This window comes from Haliaeetus leucocephalus, unplaced genomic scaffold (assembly GCF_000737465.1).
Source record: "Haliaeetus leucocephalus isolate CR32 unplaced genomic scaffold, Haliaeetus_leucocephalus-4.0 Scaffold217, whole genome shotgun sequence".
Taxonomy (NCBI): Eukaryota; Metazoa; Chordata; class Aves; order Accipitriformes; family Accipitridae; genus Haliaeetus; species Haliaeetus leucocephalus.
This window is the reverse complement of record NW_010972653.1, coordinates 427,459-444,996: the sequence shown is the minus strand read 5'-3', so window position 1 is coordinate 444,996 and position 17,538 is coordinate 427,459.

The window sequence follows — 17,538 nt, the reverse complement described above, 5'->3', positions numbered from 1 at the left end:
ATGAAGTGTGGTCTCTGTGTTGAAAGGCAGGAGTTGTACCTGTTAAGATATAGAGCTCTCCCTGCTTTTCACCACTCTTACAGAGAAAAGGCCTTAACAGAGACACAGGGTTTTTCACTTAGGATGACTGCCTTCCCCTTTGTACAGGTTAATTAGAAGTGGAGGAGGAGTCAAGCAACACTAGTCTCCATCTGTTCTGCAGCTGCCCCAGCTGAGGCTAAAGGTGCTGATTTTTTTCCAGTGTCATGCTCAACGGTAGGTGTGCTGGTTGGGAAGCACGATGTTGCTACTGGTATGAGGCCCACTGCTCTCTTTAAAAACTTTTAGAAGAAGCCCAAGAGGTTTATTTGGCTCTAGAAGCTAAATAACTTTCTATTTATTCTCCTCTGCATTTTAAATTTCTTCACTTTAACCATTTAGCTTACTGTTTTATTTAATAGTTCTACCATTGTCCAGCTGATTTCAGCCCAGCTTTGCTGAAAAATTAGAACTGAAGCCAGTGAAAGCTCAGGTGTATGATAGGGTTAATGTGACCTACCAGGTTTCTGGGCATAAACTGAGCTGCACCACATGAACATAGTCAGGTTTTTCCTCCTTTTTCTCTGCTGCTGGAGTAAGAATTTTACCTCACACTTGGCACAGGCTAAGAGTGCATAAATGTGGGGTTTTATCTCACAGCTGTAGACATCTGTGTCTGAGCCAGTCACTGACCAGTCTAGTAAATAAAGTCAGTGCAAGGCACAAATCATCTTATCCTGTAGTAGATGTCTAAATTAAGTCATGTGAATCACTCTAAAACTACCTATTTCTCTCCAATACAGTAAAAGGAGCCTGGAATGACTAGCTCAAATGTAGACACATATATGCAGACACCAAAAGTAAAATTACTGTTTCCTTCAGCAACTTACTAAGGCATAGCAATTTGATTTACTTTGTGAGGTTTAATGCAATCACTGCTATTGCTATTATTTGCATTGCAATAACCTCTAGAGGCTAGGATCTGTTTGTTACAAGCCCTGTATAGATAAAACTTCTTTATCTTAGTCTTCATAGATAAAGTCATCCCCTAAGGCTCTGTGTCAAGAAGTAAATCAAAGCAAATGGTGAACCATGAATAGTAGAGGAGGGCCAAGATGGTGACCAGCTGTACAAATTTGACATATGCAAGTGTATGGAACTGGATGGAATGCATCCAAGGGTGCTAAGAGTTGCTTTTCATTGTTGCAAAGCCACTGTCTGCCATTTTTGAAAGATTGTGGAGATCAGAGGAAGTCACAGGTGACTAGAAAAGGGCAAATATCATGCCCATCTACAAGAACAGTGAAAAGGAAGATCTAGGAAACCACAGACCAGGCAGCCTCAATTCAGTCTCTGAGAAATCTATGGAACAGGTCCTCATGATAGGTATTTCTAGACACATGAATGGTGCAAAGGACATGACAGGGAAAAAAACAGCACAGATTTACTAAGCATAAATCATACTTGACCAATCTTATTCATTATATGACAAAAAAAAATTTGCTCCGTGAGCAAGAGCTCTGTACATCATCTACCTTGATTTTAGCAAGGTGTACGACACATTCTCCTACAACATCCATGTTGACAAACTGGTAAGATATGTACTGGACAGATGAGGCATAAAGCAGGTGGAAAACTGGCTAAAATGCTGAGTCACCTTAATGGGTGGTAGGTAATGGCTCAGAGTTGAACTGGCAGCCAGTCACAAGCAGAGTTCCTCAGAAGTCAATGATAGGTTCAGTCCTGTTCAGTATCTGTATTAACAGTGTGGATTGCAGAGCTGAAGGCTCCCTTACCATGTTTGCAGGTGATGGGGAGAGACATTTCAGTGCCAGAAGAAAAAACCACCACACAGAGAGAGCTTAGCTGGCTGAAAGACTGTGATGACAAGATGTCCTTGAGGTTTAAAAAAGATAAATGTAAAGTCCTACACCTGGGGTGGAATAACCCCAACTAGCAGTAGAGACTTGCTGGGAAGCAGCCTTGCTGAGAAGATGTCACGTCCCAAAGTTGGACCGACTCAGGTTCATGGATTTCCTTTGTCAGAATTAAGGCGAAACTACACCAGGGGAGTTCAAACAACAATCAACATTTATTCAACCTAGCTAACCTTGCCCAAGTACAAGTGAACTTATCAATATGAACCTTGCAACATGTCGTTAAGCCACTGTTTGAAAAGAGAAAGGAGGTGTAGAAAAAGAAATGGAAAAAGGAACATGAAATGTATCAGAAGGAGAGCCCTCCCGTTGAGTCACGAGGTTCAGAGCAGACCCCCGTGCTCTCTGGACTCCTTCTCAAAGAGGAGCTCAGGGGTGGCTGGATCCACTCCTAGTCTCAGACTTGGTCAACGGTTTATGTTGAAAAGGATGAGGTGTAGGGACTGTGGAAAAGAGAGAAGGAAAAGAGCGAGAGAGAGAAAGAGAGAGAGAGAGAGAGAGAGAGAGAGAGAGAAGAAAAGGGTTTCACCAGTCCTGGGTCCAGCATTAGTCCAGCCAGCATAGAGATCCAGTTCTGTAGGGCGTGCACTGGGAACTGGTTGTCCCTTCTTTTATAGTGTGTTAGTCAATGGTCTCGACATGCGCAGTTCCCATTCCTGGGGTTCTCTGGAATTGGTGGGTGAGCTTTGGGAGGTGGGGGGTTCATTGCAGAGCTGCCTCTCTTTCCCTGCTGGCATGACTGCTTAAGATAGAAGCACAGTCCCATCTTCCGTGGGGCCTCCTCCTCCAGGCACATATGCTGTGCTCCTTCTCCTGGTCACTTAAGATAAGGAATTGCAGCTTTGGAGAAGAGTGGTCCCACCCTCCGTGGGGCCCTCTCCTCCGGCCACATTGTCCCGTTCACAGAACTCTGGCGTTTTTACAGAGGCCGTTTTCTCCACCAAAGTTCTTCAATGAATGTTTGAGACATTGACTATAATTTGTCAGACTGTCACAGAAGGTCATGGGATTCCTGGTGGGTAGCAAGCTACACCTGAGCCAGCAGTGGGCACTGGGAAGAGTGAAGTTAACAGCATCACGGCCTGTACTGACAAGGGAGCAACCTACAGATCAAGGAGTGTTATTACGAACTCTGTTCAACCCTTGTTAGGCCACATTTCAAATACTGTATCCATTTTGGTCCCTGCAGTGTAAGAGAGACATTGAAAAACTGGAGAGGGTCCAGTGGAGGGTTATCAAGATGATTAGAGGACTGGAGAACTTGACATATGACAAAAGAGTGAAGGAAATGTGTTTGTTCAGCCTGGAGAAGAGGAAGCTTAAGCTGAATGTAATCACAGCTTTTTAATACCTAAAAGCCAGTTTTAGAGAAGATGAATGTACATCCAAAGGATGCACAGTGACAGGACATAAGAAACACAAGAAATTGGCTTTAAGGGAAATTCTATCTAGATGTAGGAAAAAAAATCATCATGAGAACAATAAACCTTAGGGTTACGTTGCTCAAAGAAGTTGTGGAGTCTCCTTCTCTGAAAACATTCAAGACTTGGCTTCATAGCACTCTGGATAACCTAACCTAAGGCCCTGCTTTCAACAGAACTTCAGACCACATGGTCTCCAGAGGTCCCCTCCAACCTGGATTTTTCTATGGTTTTATGATACTATAGCAAAGCTATCTTCCTTGCCCCTAATAACTGAGCCTATAAAATTATAATCTAACCCTAAATTTGTTTCTTGCTCTTAGCATGAATACATGGCTAGGACTCTTGGCTGCAATCTCCATTGGCTACAATAGGAGTGCAAACTCCTAGTGCAAATTGCTAGTGCAAAATACAGACATCAGTATGGAGATATCTCAGTGACTGTCTGTGGAAGAAATACTAGGACAAAAGGAACTAAAGAGAACAGAAACCTCTTAGAACAAATATGTTATTGAAGAAGGTTCCTATTCCTTGATGGCTGTTCTGTTTTACCAGCTGTTGTTATCTTCCCCAGAGAGATATGGAGGTTTCTGGCCTATTGTTCATGCCAGGTCTAGATCAATTCTGTATTTTGCCTTATTATAATAGAGGAAATGGAAATCCCCCCTGGATTCTGGGATTGCATGGAAACCTTAAAAACCCATAAAAAAAGAATAAAGTAATAATCATTTGGGGAACACAAATCAGTAAATCACTCACTTTAACAGGTCAAAAATAAGACAAGATACCAATAGGAAAGGAAAAAAAGGGGAACAATAATTCAGACAGGTATGATAAGCACTAGGTAACTATTTCATATTATAAGGAGTGCTAGTGATGTAGTTAAATAATTTGCACTGACATATACCTCCATGGTCAAACAGATTGCCATTCAGGATTTACAGTAGTGTGGATGGGAGCTGCAGCCATAACTCTAAGGCACTATGTTACTTCTAAATCAAGGTGCAATATGTTACAAGAGGTACCACTTTTCACACGGGACATGAAGTCCAAGGTCCAGAGTTTGACCATTCATCATTAAAGATTGAATGACACTTTTCATAAGAAGAAAGGTGACAAACATAAAGTTCAAGCCAAATTCCAAAATTTGAAATATGGGTGATGTTTAATGGCCTGTAACTCAGGTGTGGTTTGGTGGCTTTTCATCACACTCCACAGAAGAATTCTTCTTTGCCTTCAGAGTAAAATCAGCAATTATCAGGCCAAGGGTTGGTTGGGGTTTTTTTTTCCAGGTGAAAGTTATAAGGTGGCAAAAATAAAGCCTTGCAATGGAAGCTGATGACCACTGTAATTATGGAAAGCCCGTTATTTCTTAATAATAAGTTCATAAAGCTGTTTACGTCTTTAGGGCAAAAAAAACCTGACTAAAAGTAAGTTGTTATTAATTACACTAAGTGGAAAAAATATACACAATATAAAGGTATTTTCACCCTGGGTGGAGCACTAAAAATTAACATTATTTGGCTCAACATATAAGCTAGCACTTCCCAATTAGAAGGTCAGCTGTGTGCTTTAGCTCTGAAAGTTGACAGTCTTTTTAGGTTAGAATTGAACAAACGTTTCCTTCTGTATTATTTGCTATAACACAGGGAGGGCACTCTGCCTCTCAGAAATTTTTGAACATCAGGACTGAATCTGTGTTCTCAGTGCTAAAAAGAATAATGTTTTGCTCCACGTTGCCTACAAAGGTCAAATAAATTTACAAGTACCTTGAGACCAGTGGTTTACCCAGAAGAAGAGTCTTTAAATCCCATATGAGGTTCAGGCATTGGCATAGTATATCTGAAAGTAAAATAGCAACCGTGCAATATCTTCTTTCCCAGGAACAGTCAATAAAAATACTATGTCCAGATACAAAATGTGGGCCACTCCTACTACACTGCAGGGAGAGGAAACAGAGGAAGAGTAGGAATAGGGATCATCTTTTGCTAAGATTTGATGAACCATATGATTATGGAGAAGTCTAGCTCTTTAACACAAGTTTTATTCTTCAACCTTGTGCATTACTGTAATGGTGTGTTTGCAATGTCGCAACTAGAGGAAAGTAGCTACTTTTGTATGATCTTCCATTAGATGTGCTGCACTACATGTGAAAGTATTTTCCATTGTGAACTTTATTCTAGAGAATTCCCACGCTGAAGTGCACGAATATAATGGGTCTGTACTGAGGCCTGGACAAGTATAAGTTGATAGACTCACAGAAGTTTTGGTTGGAAGGGACCTCTGGTTTGTCCATCCAGTCCAGCCTCCTGCAGGACAATTCCCATCACTAGATCAGGTCAGTTCTGGCTTTGTTTAGCTGAGTGTTGAAAAACGTTTAAGGATGGAAATCCCACCAGTGTTTCTGATTGTCTAATCTGATCCTCAATTTTTCTAGTCTAGGTGAGACCCAAGAAGCCATCCTTCTACCAAACCCAGCACGCAGGGCCCCAAGGTGCGCTCACAGCATCCACAGCCCAGCACCTATGGAAAATTTTCAGTTTGACAGGGTGACAGTTTCAGAGGGAGCAGTCAAATTTCCTCTTAGTAATGAGAAACAGGGAGAAAGAGAGAGGAAGAGAAAGAGGCTTACTCACTTCCCTGTTACTTTCTGCGATGAGATTTTTGACACCACAGAGAAACAGTGTTCGGTTGCCCTTTCTCAAACTACATAATGCTTTCAACGCTCTTTATCAAGCACTCTTCTCTCCACCTTCTGAGTATTTTTTAAATGATCAATAACTAAGGTGTCCATGATTTAAAGGTGAACTTACAGTAACTGCTGACTGCTTTAGTGCAAGAAAGTCTGTCTCTTGTTTTTACTGTGCAATTGGTAGAAGCGCTACATGTTCTTGGCAGGAAAAATAGCTAGAAACCTCAGGAATGCATGATTTCTAATTTCAACAGAGTGGTAGTTGATTATAAGTATTAGCATAGCTTAACTTTATCCACTATCCAAACTTAATATTATCCTTTATTTAATATACTGATAGAAAAAGAGCACTCTGCTTTGTATGACTCTATTGTTTTCATTCTCTGAGGCCAAAGTCGGTGTTGACATAAGCAGGCTCTAGTCCATGAAAGTGAATGAAGTTAAACCTCATTTTGCCAGCAATGAAAGTTAGCCTCTGGAGCAATGCTAATTATGGTTTGTTTGTATCAATTAATCAACACAAGGTTAACTTTCAATCAGCACGTGGAAAAAATGCAACACAATTAACTAAAAAACAGTACAAAATCCCGTGATTTACCATGAAGTGGGATATTTCTATAACCACACAGTACAAGTGCAGGAAGAACTAACCAAAGTAGCTCTGAACAAGCAATCCCCTGAGCTACAGCTGTGTCGGTAGGGCTCGGCTCAGGGATTACATAGCCATACCTCCAAGCTGCTGTGCTTCTTACAGCTGGGCTGGTACCTTAAGTAGCACCATGCTATTCCCTGTGGACGTCTAGCTCTTTCAGTGCAAGCTGACATGTTGCAAGCATAGTGCTCTGTTGTGCAGTGTAGATAAGACCAAAATGTTAGGTGCACTAAAGGAATGAAACTTCACCCACTAAAATTAGGACAGCTTTCCTAAAGAATTGAAATAATACTCTAGGTTTTAGAAGCTGCCCATAAGACATTAGGAAATGGCATGCAAAATAACACCAGAGATACCGAAGAAACTATAGATGGTGAAAAGAAACCACATTCATCCATCAAAAATTTCACTGTCGTTACTGTCATTCACCCTATCTAGCTGCTAAGTGAAATGATTTCATTGCACCTTTGGCTAAGTGCAGTGCTCAAGACATGGGAGACTTTGTTTTACTGAGAATTTTAAAAAATAGTTCATAGATGACAACATGAAAACAATTCCTTGAAAAGTGTTCTCATGCATTGCACAATTACAGTGCACAGAATCCAAATCACCGAAAGTTATTTCTCACCTGTATGGGCAAGACTGAACATTGAGTCGATCTAATTGATTAAAGAAATAAAAAGGTATATTTGACTCTCTCTGTGTCTGAGTTGCATCATAAGAACTTTACTGACACCAAATGGTTGGGATTTCTGGTTTTTATTTTATTCAAGCTTTGAGCTTTCTACAGGCCAAGTTCAAATACCTCAGTGCAGTAAGGCATAGATTGAACACCAAGTGAGCCTGAAGGAGGGTGAAAAAAGCATTTAGGGGGCAAAGGGAATTTCATTTCAGAAAATAAAGCTCTCGTGCTAATGAGGAAGTGCCAAGAGAGTGCCAGTGAGAGTTCTGGGTTTTGAAGGAAGGGTCAAAAGCAAAGCTGATCTTTAGGCAACAGGACAGTGTTGCACAGACAGGTCTCCTGACTCCCCCTTGCCTGTTCTTAAGAAAGAACATAAGAGCAAGTGGGCCTTAGAGAACATTATGTAGAAGTGCTCTCTCCTTGAGGGATTCAGTCTTATCCTTGTGATAAAGTAGCTTCACTGTATACTAAGTGCTAATCAAAAGTTTTCTTCTTTCAAATGTTCTGCAGCTGGATGTGTGGCTGTGATGTGATGGGTAAGGTATTTGAATGCAATTATGACCTAAATTCTAGCCTCCCCTTTAAAGACAGCAATCTGCATTATAAATAAGGCAGGAATATGATGGGTTAAGGCCATATAGCAAGCGAGCTGAGGAAAGCAGTCTCCTAAGTCTAGGCATCTAAATTAGTGTGAATACTGGTCTCTCTCCTATTTGTTCCCAGCCTTGCAATTTGAGGATCCTCAAAAGCACTGAAAGACGAGTTCAAATGAGTGTAGCAGAACATTCCTCAAATGACCAGTCAGGGAAAAGGGTCAGAGTTTACAGTGCCTTTGTTACCAAGTCAGCTATTGAAACCAATGAGAAGGAAGAGGATTTCACATTTTCCAGGGGTGGGGGGTGTGGGGGGTGTAGGAAAAAGGTGAAAGACCTGACTGAGAAATAGTATTCTTGTGCAGACAAAATTAGGTTTCCTGAAATGACGTGTGAGTTTGAGCCAGTGGTATTCTGTTAGAGGATGGGCTCTTTATGAGCTACCAGTAAAACCGCTGAAGTATCTGCTTTAACATCTGAGATACCATATTTCTAAAAAAAATGTAGGACATTGTTGTGAGTTCTAATCAGCAACCAGTAAAATGCAGTCTTCTCAGAACAGTGTAATGCAGCCAGTTTTGTGCAGCAAACAGAATACTCAGACAGACATTACTGCATTAAGGAAGAGCAGGGACACTAGACAAGCATACAGAACGAGTAGCAAAGGATCTAAAGCAAAAGCCACCAACCGAAAGAATGATGGAGAAAGAGAGTTCATCATTTAGCAATTTGCAGGCCTTTTAGTGGTACTGGATCACCAAAGGACATCTGTGTAACATTTTCATCAGTCTGACAAGAGAGCCAACATCAACATTTGTCCACAGGAACCAAACTAAATATTTAAAGGTGAACTGCAAAGCTAAAATGAAAGTTGAGTTAATCATGGAAATATGCACTGAATGACCCTACTTACCAGGTTATTGGAGACAATTCATCACAGAAACAAGCTGAGACTCCTATTTATCAAGTTTTTTTCTGCTTTGCTGAATTTTCCTATAGATTTCCTGCTTTTCAATGGATGATAAAGAAAATATTCTGTGAGGACAGCAGAAGTCTTGTGTTATCATGCATACTGGATGTCGAAGAATAACATACTGTGTGATCTTTAGTGAATTAAGAAAAGCTGGAGGACACCCTCAGATAAAAATGTAAGGTCGGAAATGTCATTGTAGCTAGCCTGATTTAACTCCAGGGTGCAGTCTAACAGATGAGCTCACATACCTCCATGCTCTCTCCTTGCTTTCCCTCTTTGGGTTTTGAGCAAACAAGTTTACTACACCTTCAATGGGGTAGATTTTAATAGAGAACCTATTTAAGAAAAATCAAGGGTTCTTCCAGCAGTTACGTGATTTTGACTTGGGGTTTTGAAAGGGCTGAGCAATAGGAACAAATAGATTATTTGTTCCAGGCAATTACAAGGAAAATGGAAAATTATCTGTTAGAGGTATCAAAGTGTTTTCAAAATGAGATTTCACATTCTGTTAAAAAAGATCCCTGGAATTTTATTCTTGGATTTTCTTGGCACTTTTTTGACTTACATTATTCTTACAGTCATAAAGTTGCCCTTATTTTTCCTTTATTCCAGCAGCAATGTCCAATCTGTGGCACATGCATCAACTGCCACATAGTAAGCACACAGTCCAGCTCATATTCTGTCTTCTGCTTCCCTCAGAAGAATGGAAACATGCAGAAATAGAGACAGACTGAATACACTGATTCAGAAACTTTGGAGTCCGAGAAAGCATGGAGCCATTCAAAAGCATAAAAGCCCTGAACATTTATTCCAAAGCCCAGAGAAACCAGTGGGAGTCTGGCCACTGAAGTCAACAGGCTTTGGAGCACACACATGCAGGCAGGGAGAGTTCACCTGCGCAGTCAGCTGTAGGAAACTGTGAACGAACATCAGCATCTTTTGAAGGTGGCTTCCCACTGCCGACTGCTACTTTGGAGCCGTGAGGGAGCAGTGGAGCGGTGCCAAGCGTGGGTTAGCCTACCCTGCCGTGGGAGTTACCGCATCAGGCACTGCACAGCACTGATCCAGCTCGGCAACTTCTAGATCAGTTTCTCATCTCTTTTGCCAGGGCCCTGGTGAAAGCAGATGGGCAGTGCACTGCATCCAGCACTGGGAAGGCTCTCTATGCAGGGTGGACAACTGCGCCAGAATTTGACTACATGGAAGAACCAGAGAATCCTATTCACCTTACAGGTGAGCCCTTCTTACCTGTGAGTTTCTGGCTAGACAACTGCAATTTGATCCAATTTTGGTGCTTATTTGCACCTTTAGTTTCTATTTCCACTCAGTGCTAGCAAAGTATTAGGAGACTCCTCGCTCACTAAACTTGAGAGCAAGCAGAGACTCCCTTGACATTAGCACAGACCCTGAGCTTGGGGCAGGTTTTAGCAAATCAGGCTGAGATTCAAGAAGGTTAACCAGAATTACTGTGAGAATACTAAATCATTAACAAATTGTTAATAATCAATGGTTAATCAGAAAAAAATGAGTGAAAAGACTGGAAATTGAATTTTTTATATCTGATGATGGGAAAACCAAGCAGAAAGTGATGGCTTCATATCAGATTTACTAATCATTTTTTATCTATTTTTTGTTTGGAATTGATACTCAAAATGGTAATCAAAAGTCACTTAGGACTAAATAGAGGTTCACATCAGACATAAAATCTCACAAAGTACTTTTGTTATTAAAAAATCTGTAAAGTCCTAAAAACATGGGCCTGTTCCAGAACACAGAGAAACTGATGGGAGCTTGGCCACTGATTTCAACAGGCGTTGGAACAAACTCATTGTTAGCTAAGCACACAGCTATCAGTGTGGCACTGAGCCTGAGTTAACATACTCTGCCTCTCATCAGGACTCTTTGTTCCATGGCATGTCTCAAGAAAGTCTCACAGCTAGTCATTAACCAAGCATGCTCAAAAATATATGGATGGAGATATTTGATAATAGTTCAGAGCATTGTCATGAGAACTTTTAAAGAACTGGACAACATGCCTCTTGCAAGGCACGAGGACTTAGCCGTGATGAGCATAATAAGAAGACAAAAACTAAGAAATTATTTTTCTACAATCTGTAAAAAAAAGTAAGTTGATAGCATCAGGCAAGGGAATAGTATTTTAGCAGATAAAATGCCTTCCAACAGCTGGAAACTGGAGCAATACAACTCAGGCATGAAATTACAGCGAGAATCACTAACTAAAGGAACAACACACTAAGAGTAGTAGTGGATTCTCCATCACTGGAAATGTGTTCATCAGATTGGCCTTTTTAGTGAAATATATACTCAGACATCCAGGGAATTCCTATGGCTTTTGCTAAGTAGGAAGTCAAGTTAGTTCCAATGTATTAACGTTCCAATGCATTACAATTTGCAGCTCCTTGAAAAATATAGTATCATAAAAGACAGTGTCACTCACAATTATTCATATGCCATTTCTTGCTCTCAGACCTGTCTGATTACACTTTAAATCAACCAGCACAGAACTAAAGGGAATTCCACCCTAGATTCTCTCCAGTTGTTGTTTGATCAATGGTCACGAAGGAAAGGAAACATGAGAGAACCAGCTGACAAACAGCTTGTTGACAAGGCTACATGTAACCAGAACAACAGCAGGACAGCCATCTAGGGAAAAGTTGACACCTGCTGTAGCAGAAATTAAGAGTTTACAGATGTTGCAGTTAGGGTAGTTAGCTTCTAATCCACACCCTCGTAATTCAAGCCTCAAAAATTCTCCAAACGATTGTAATAAAGAAGAATCCAAGCGGTTAGGAAACTGAAGCAAACAGGGCAGAGCAGCTGTTTTAATTAGTGCTTTGCTTAACCTGAGAACCATACCCCTACTCACTGGGATCATTAAAATAAATCAAGTTTTACATGGGTAATGGCATTTTATTTTGCTCTTCTGTAGCATCACTGATAGAGATAAGCATTTGCAGAGAAAAGCTAGCAATACCACACCAAATCTTGGTCATAAAAAAGAAATCAAATGAATTCCTGCCTAGCACTAGGGTAAGGAGTTTTCTGGGCTCATCTTTACGTTGCTCTTATCCAATATTTTTTTCCCGCTGAAGAATGAAATCTAAACCACAGCTGTCCACTGTTATCTTCATTCCTGGAGAGTGTTCTACCTAGTTTTATGAAACATAGTTTACGAAGCATAAGCAAAACATGTGTGAGTACATTCATAGGCACATGTCTAATGGTATGTCGGAGCCATGGAGCCCACAGTAAACAGCAGGTAGTTACAGGAATGACTCAAGCTCAACACGGTTCACAGGGTTAAAATGCTATCCTCCAAATCCTTCAAGCTCAGTTCTACCATATTATACAACAATGTAAAATGTATTAGCTGTTCTTAATTAGCATACATAAATATATTGTGATTAAATGAGTGAAGAAGGCACTCGACTAGTGGCCTGTGACTGCTTATGTCTTGGCACGGTTTTGTGGTGGCTGACAGTTGTGCCAATACAGACTCTGCATGGAGGTGGTCAGCGGTAGGCAGCTACCCTCTGCTGTATGTTCTAATGCATCAACAACATGATGGGTAAAAATGCAGTACGGAATAAGCATTAAAAGGCAGTTGGGTAGAGAAAATATTTTTGAACACTTTTTCCATTCTTTGACAGCTAGAAAATCCCTTACCAGATTTGAGGAAGAAAACAACTTTCTCAAAGCTGGAAAGTTCTAATATTTTGGAACTCTGTTTTGTTTATGTTTGAGAAAGTTGTGGAACAGCAACAGGCAATGAAAGCATACATTGGCACAATTAAGTCTGGTAACTCAAGAAGCCAGATATTGTTTTCAGTTCTACACACATTTTAGTTGAAATTTGCCAACCCACTTGAATAGGCTATTTTGGAAACCAGTGGTGACAACATGTGGATAAAGTTCTGCTCTGCTACTTACCAAATAAAGGAGTCTTTGGCTGGAAAAATAATGATTTGTGAACTGAAATGAAAGGAGGCAAGATGAACCTCTGGAGAAATGTTCATGAAGAGAAAGACTACATATAGAAATGGTTCTAAGGAGACACTCTCCAAAGTAAAGTGTAGTTACTTTACAGGGGATGGAAAGATCCTCACGTGTTAGCATCATTAAAGAATCATGTTTGAAGAATCATAAATAAATAAATAAATAAATAAATAAATGGAATAGGCCTTCTCCTCCTGAGATCTTCCCTGTATACTCTGCACTTTCGAATTCTTCCCTCTTTCTGGAAAAAATAGACCTTAGAAATCTTGTCTATGCTGAACACTTGAAAAAAAATACATCTCTTGCTTGAGGGGGCTTTAAAGAGAGAGCAGACACTATCAGGAGAGGGAATGATATGTTGCCAAATAAAATGCTAATAAACTACATTCAAGAAGTTTTGTAAACCAACAGATTTTTTTTTCCTCATATCACAGTTTTTTTGAAGAAGCACAAAGGGAGAAGGAGAATGAGGTGACATCCAAGCTAGCTCTAAATCAATTAGTATGCAACACAAAGAAGGTGCTTACCATTGTTTCTTGTACTTGATTCCACTTAGAGTGCATGACTGACCATATCTTTGTGCTGTGTCTCATTTAGACTCTGTTCCCATAAAAGAGGCACAGGACTTCTACGCCTCTACCAATTCAAGACATTTGTGGTGAAATCTACTTCTCAGGAAAGAGCCAGAAAAATCACTCTTTGAGGTCCTTAAAACAGTAGTAGGATTCTTTGTATAGTCTTGTTAAGGCTTTTTGATTCTTGTCATTGCTCCTTATTTTATATTTCTGTAGTCATTTCTTGAAAGAGTTGTTGCTTTTTTTTATACACGCATTTTAGGCAGTAGCTAGCATGGTAGGCTACGAAATCTGCATTGGATTCCTAGAAGCTTTATTAATGAAGAGTCAATCAAATATAGCAAATTTAATATTTTAAGCTACATGAAAGCTCTGAGTTTGACAAAACTCCAAAGATAAGTTTCATGCTTTGTCCATGCTTTGGGTTCAGTGTTATTTATATTTCTGTACACCAAGATAAAAGCCTAACAGCCTGTCTGATAGATAGCTCAAACCTTGATGACGTTAGTTATGGAACAGCCTAAAAGCTGATAAGAGTTAGAGCTGAACATATTGGCCCATTACGAAATGTTTTCTTTAAATGCTGTGGAGTAAGTTTCAGAGTAAGTTCTGCACTATTTAAGGTCATCATATTGTGTGTACTGTGCCAAATAAAATTTTGGCGCTACAGGTATGCAAAAGATAAAGATTTTGCCAAAATATCAAAAGGGTAGTTCATTAAATATCTGTAGCAAAGAAACCATGTTCAAAGAGAAATAACAATGCCTTTCCCCAACATGCATGTCTATACATATGGAATTGTGAACTGTACATGACCGATCTGAGAGTGTACGTGGAATTACCAAAGGTTTTCAGTATTGGTCTAAATCTGCTCCCTGTAAAGTCAACTCAGGTCTTACCCTTGGCTTTTCTGTGAGCAGAGGTGGGCCAGCAATGACTGAGAGCTTCAGAATATCCCATCTTGCATATCAAATGCTAAACAATTCAATAACAGTGCTCTTGGGTTAAGGTGAAGGTGCTACCCCATACAATCATTTTACTGTATGTAGGATCTGGAAATGCAGTGCAGTACATTTCTGTGACTGCTAAAACTATAACATCTGGAATGCCATCCTGGAAGTTTTCCAGGTGATTTCCATGAGGAACACTTTGTAAAAGTTGTTACCCTTCTAAGCAGACTATGTTCCCAGGCCTGCATAGGAGCAGAGATTGGATTATAAAGTGCTAAATGTTTTTTACAACTGTATCAGCAACAATACTGTATGGATAACTATTCAAGGGAAATTATTTTTACAGACAATTTCAATGGATGTGTTCCAGTCCTCAATTAGATTCATATTTCTGGAATCAGAAATGTAAGATAACTTATCCTATACTCATCCCTTTGTGAAATCAGGACACCCAATCCATGACAAAGTAGATCTCTTCAGTCTTCCTATTTCCTATCATTTTCACATAATTTTTTCAAAACCCAGGGCATGAGCAAATTCGCATAGGAGACAGTGTAGAGAAGCTGAGTCTCCAAGCAATTTACAAAGCTGGTACTGGTCATTGTCACATGCCCTGGACAGCCAAGTGGTTGACCATTTAGCAGGGTAGGCAGGTACATGATTATGGGAGCAGACAATAAAAGGAATTTTTGGATACAGCAAGGCTTCAGGGGCTGGTCTCAGGTACTCACAAGGTGGAGCAATGAGATGTCTCATTGGTACATTAGGAGTTTAGGTTGTGAGGCACCAGTTCCTTGCTGGGTGTCTGTTGACTTCAAACCCTTGGTGAAGTGCCCCTGCCCTACAAACACACCATATACATACTTCATGCTAGAGGAAAAAATATTAAACGTGACTAGTTTAATTAGATTAGAGAAGGAGAAGAGTAGTAAATGTTAGGGGAGAAAAAGCGAATAGTAAGCTATTTGAAGGCTTTGGATTGAGTCTCTAGCACAGACCTTGTCAGTAAGGAATGAAAGCTTTGGGGCTGATGTATGAGGAGACACTTTAGCGAACGACAGAAAAAAAGCTGAGGAGGCTAAGGTAAATCAAGTAGTTATAATTTTTGCATAACTGGGTACCCATGAAAACGAGTCTGAAAATGCTGCTCAGCATGGATTGCAAAAGGAAATAGGGATGAAGTCAGAAAACCATCTCAAAGACACATAAAACAGCCTCAGTACCCCTATTCTCATTGTTATATGTCCTGTAAGAACAAGGTTTAGTCAGTAATTTCGGAAGTTCACAGCACTGAAGCAAAGGGGAATCTCACAGCAAGCCAACAGGCACAGCTGAGTTTTCCCCATGTTTTATACCTCTAAAACTATCTGCCCAAATGAGTCTTCTGGGTAATGCCTTACACACATTTCAAATTCTTTTTTTTTTTTTTTTTTCCCTAGAAAACCACACTAATTAATGTGATATTATTCACACAATTGCCACATGTAAGATGTGATCACAAGAATGAGTCGGGGAAATAACTATTTTTCTTTTTGTAGACTTTTAACATTGCATTGTTTAAACCTATTTTTTGATTAAAGAACTGAAGTCATCAACTGCAGTTACAAATTAGAGAGAACTGTTTCCAGCAAAATACTTCATGTTGCACATTAATGAAATAAACTGATATAGAAGAACAATTAGTGTCTTTTTTCAAGTAGAAATGTTTTCTGTTTTTTCTTTGCCTTTCAGTCAGAACAATGCTAGCCTATGATAAGTTATAATAAAACTAATAAACTAAGATTTTCTGAGTGCATATCTTACCTCATCTAAATTGCATTTATGATTGTGCTGTTCTTAAGATTTATGTCATTCAAGATATCTTTTTTAATTCCCTGATCACCAAGTAAATAAGAGTTTTGAATTGTCTTAGTGTTATCTGTCCTAGCAGCAGCAAAACTATGCTCAATTTGTACAGATATTGGATGCATTTTTTTAAAGACTCTTCAGCTCAACGCCTTCAAATCTTAATTATATTTGACACTGCAATTACAGAAGTTCAATGACTTTTGAGTGTAAATAGCACCATTTAGCCAGGAAACTACCTAATTGTTTCTGAAAAAGGACTGCGAGTTCAGTTTAGAGACTGTTCAACCAAAGTTTGTGTCTTTTGAATTTGAAAGGCTCAGATATACAACAGTCATTTCTGTGAGCCTGCTTGTAAGACTTCTGATTAGGGTAAGTGGAACAACATAATTTTGTCCAAAAAAATATTTTTTTTTTCTGTTGAAATAAGAAACCAGGTCATCTTAAAAAGGGGGAAAGTGAGCTGAACACTCAAAAGACACAATTTCACAAAGAAATTTGTGAACTTTCTTATAAAGAATCATCTGTTATAGATGAGCCAAACCACTGAATAGTCAGTCATAAACTTTTTAGACCAGTGCCAGGAGTGCAAGATTTGTCCTGCCAAGAAACGGTACCCACAACCTCTTCTGAATTCACGGCACTGTAGATACTGTAATGGTAGGACACCCAGGCTTGACGAACATCATCCTAACTGTGCTCCTTTCCTCCCATGGCTGTACAGCTAACTAATGCAGATCTGGGCATCTGAAAATTTCATTAGATTAATGTCTCTGTGCTCCAGCAATACCATGGCAGAATTTATCTCGAGGCTTATTTCTGAGCCACGAGCTCCTTGCTTTTAAAGACAACAATAGGTTTGTAGCCATTATCATCCCTTTCTTTCAGACCTTTTCTTCCGAAAGGGTGATAACTTGAAGTGGCTTTCCCTTGTGCTCACATACTGAGGCTCACAGTGCTGTATCAGTCTCCTCATCAAACAAAAGGAAAGAAATGGGATAAAGTTAAAGAACGAAAATATTTCAAGATTAGCCCTCCCAGTGTAAATCAGTGTGTGGACCTTCACTGGGTCACATGAAAGCCTCATGCTCGCATTTAATTTGCCCATCCTGAAGTATTTTTCCTCCTAATGCCAAATGCCATAATGCTCTCTGTCAGTGATTTGAAATTATTGTATAAGCTA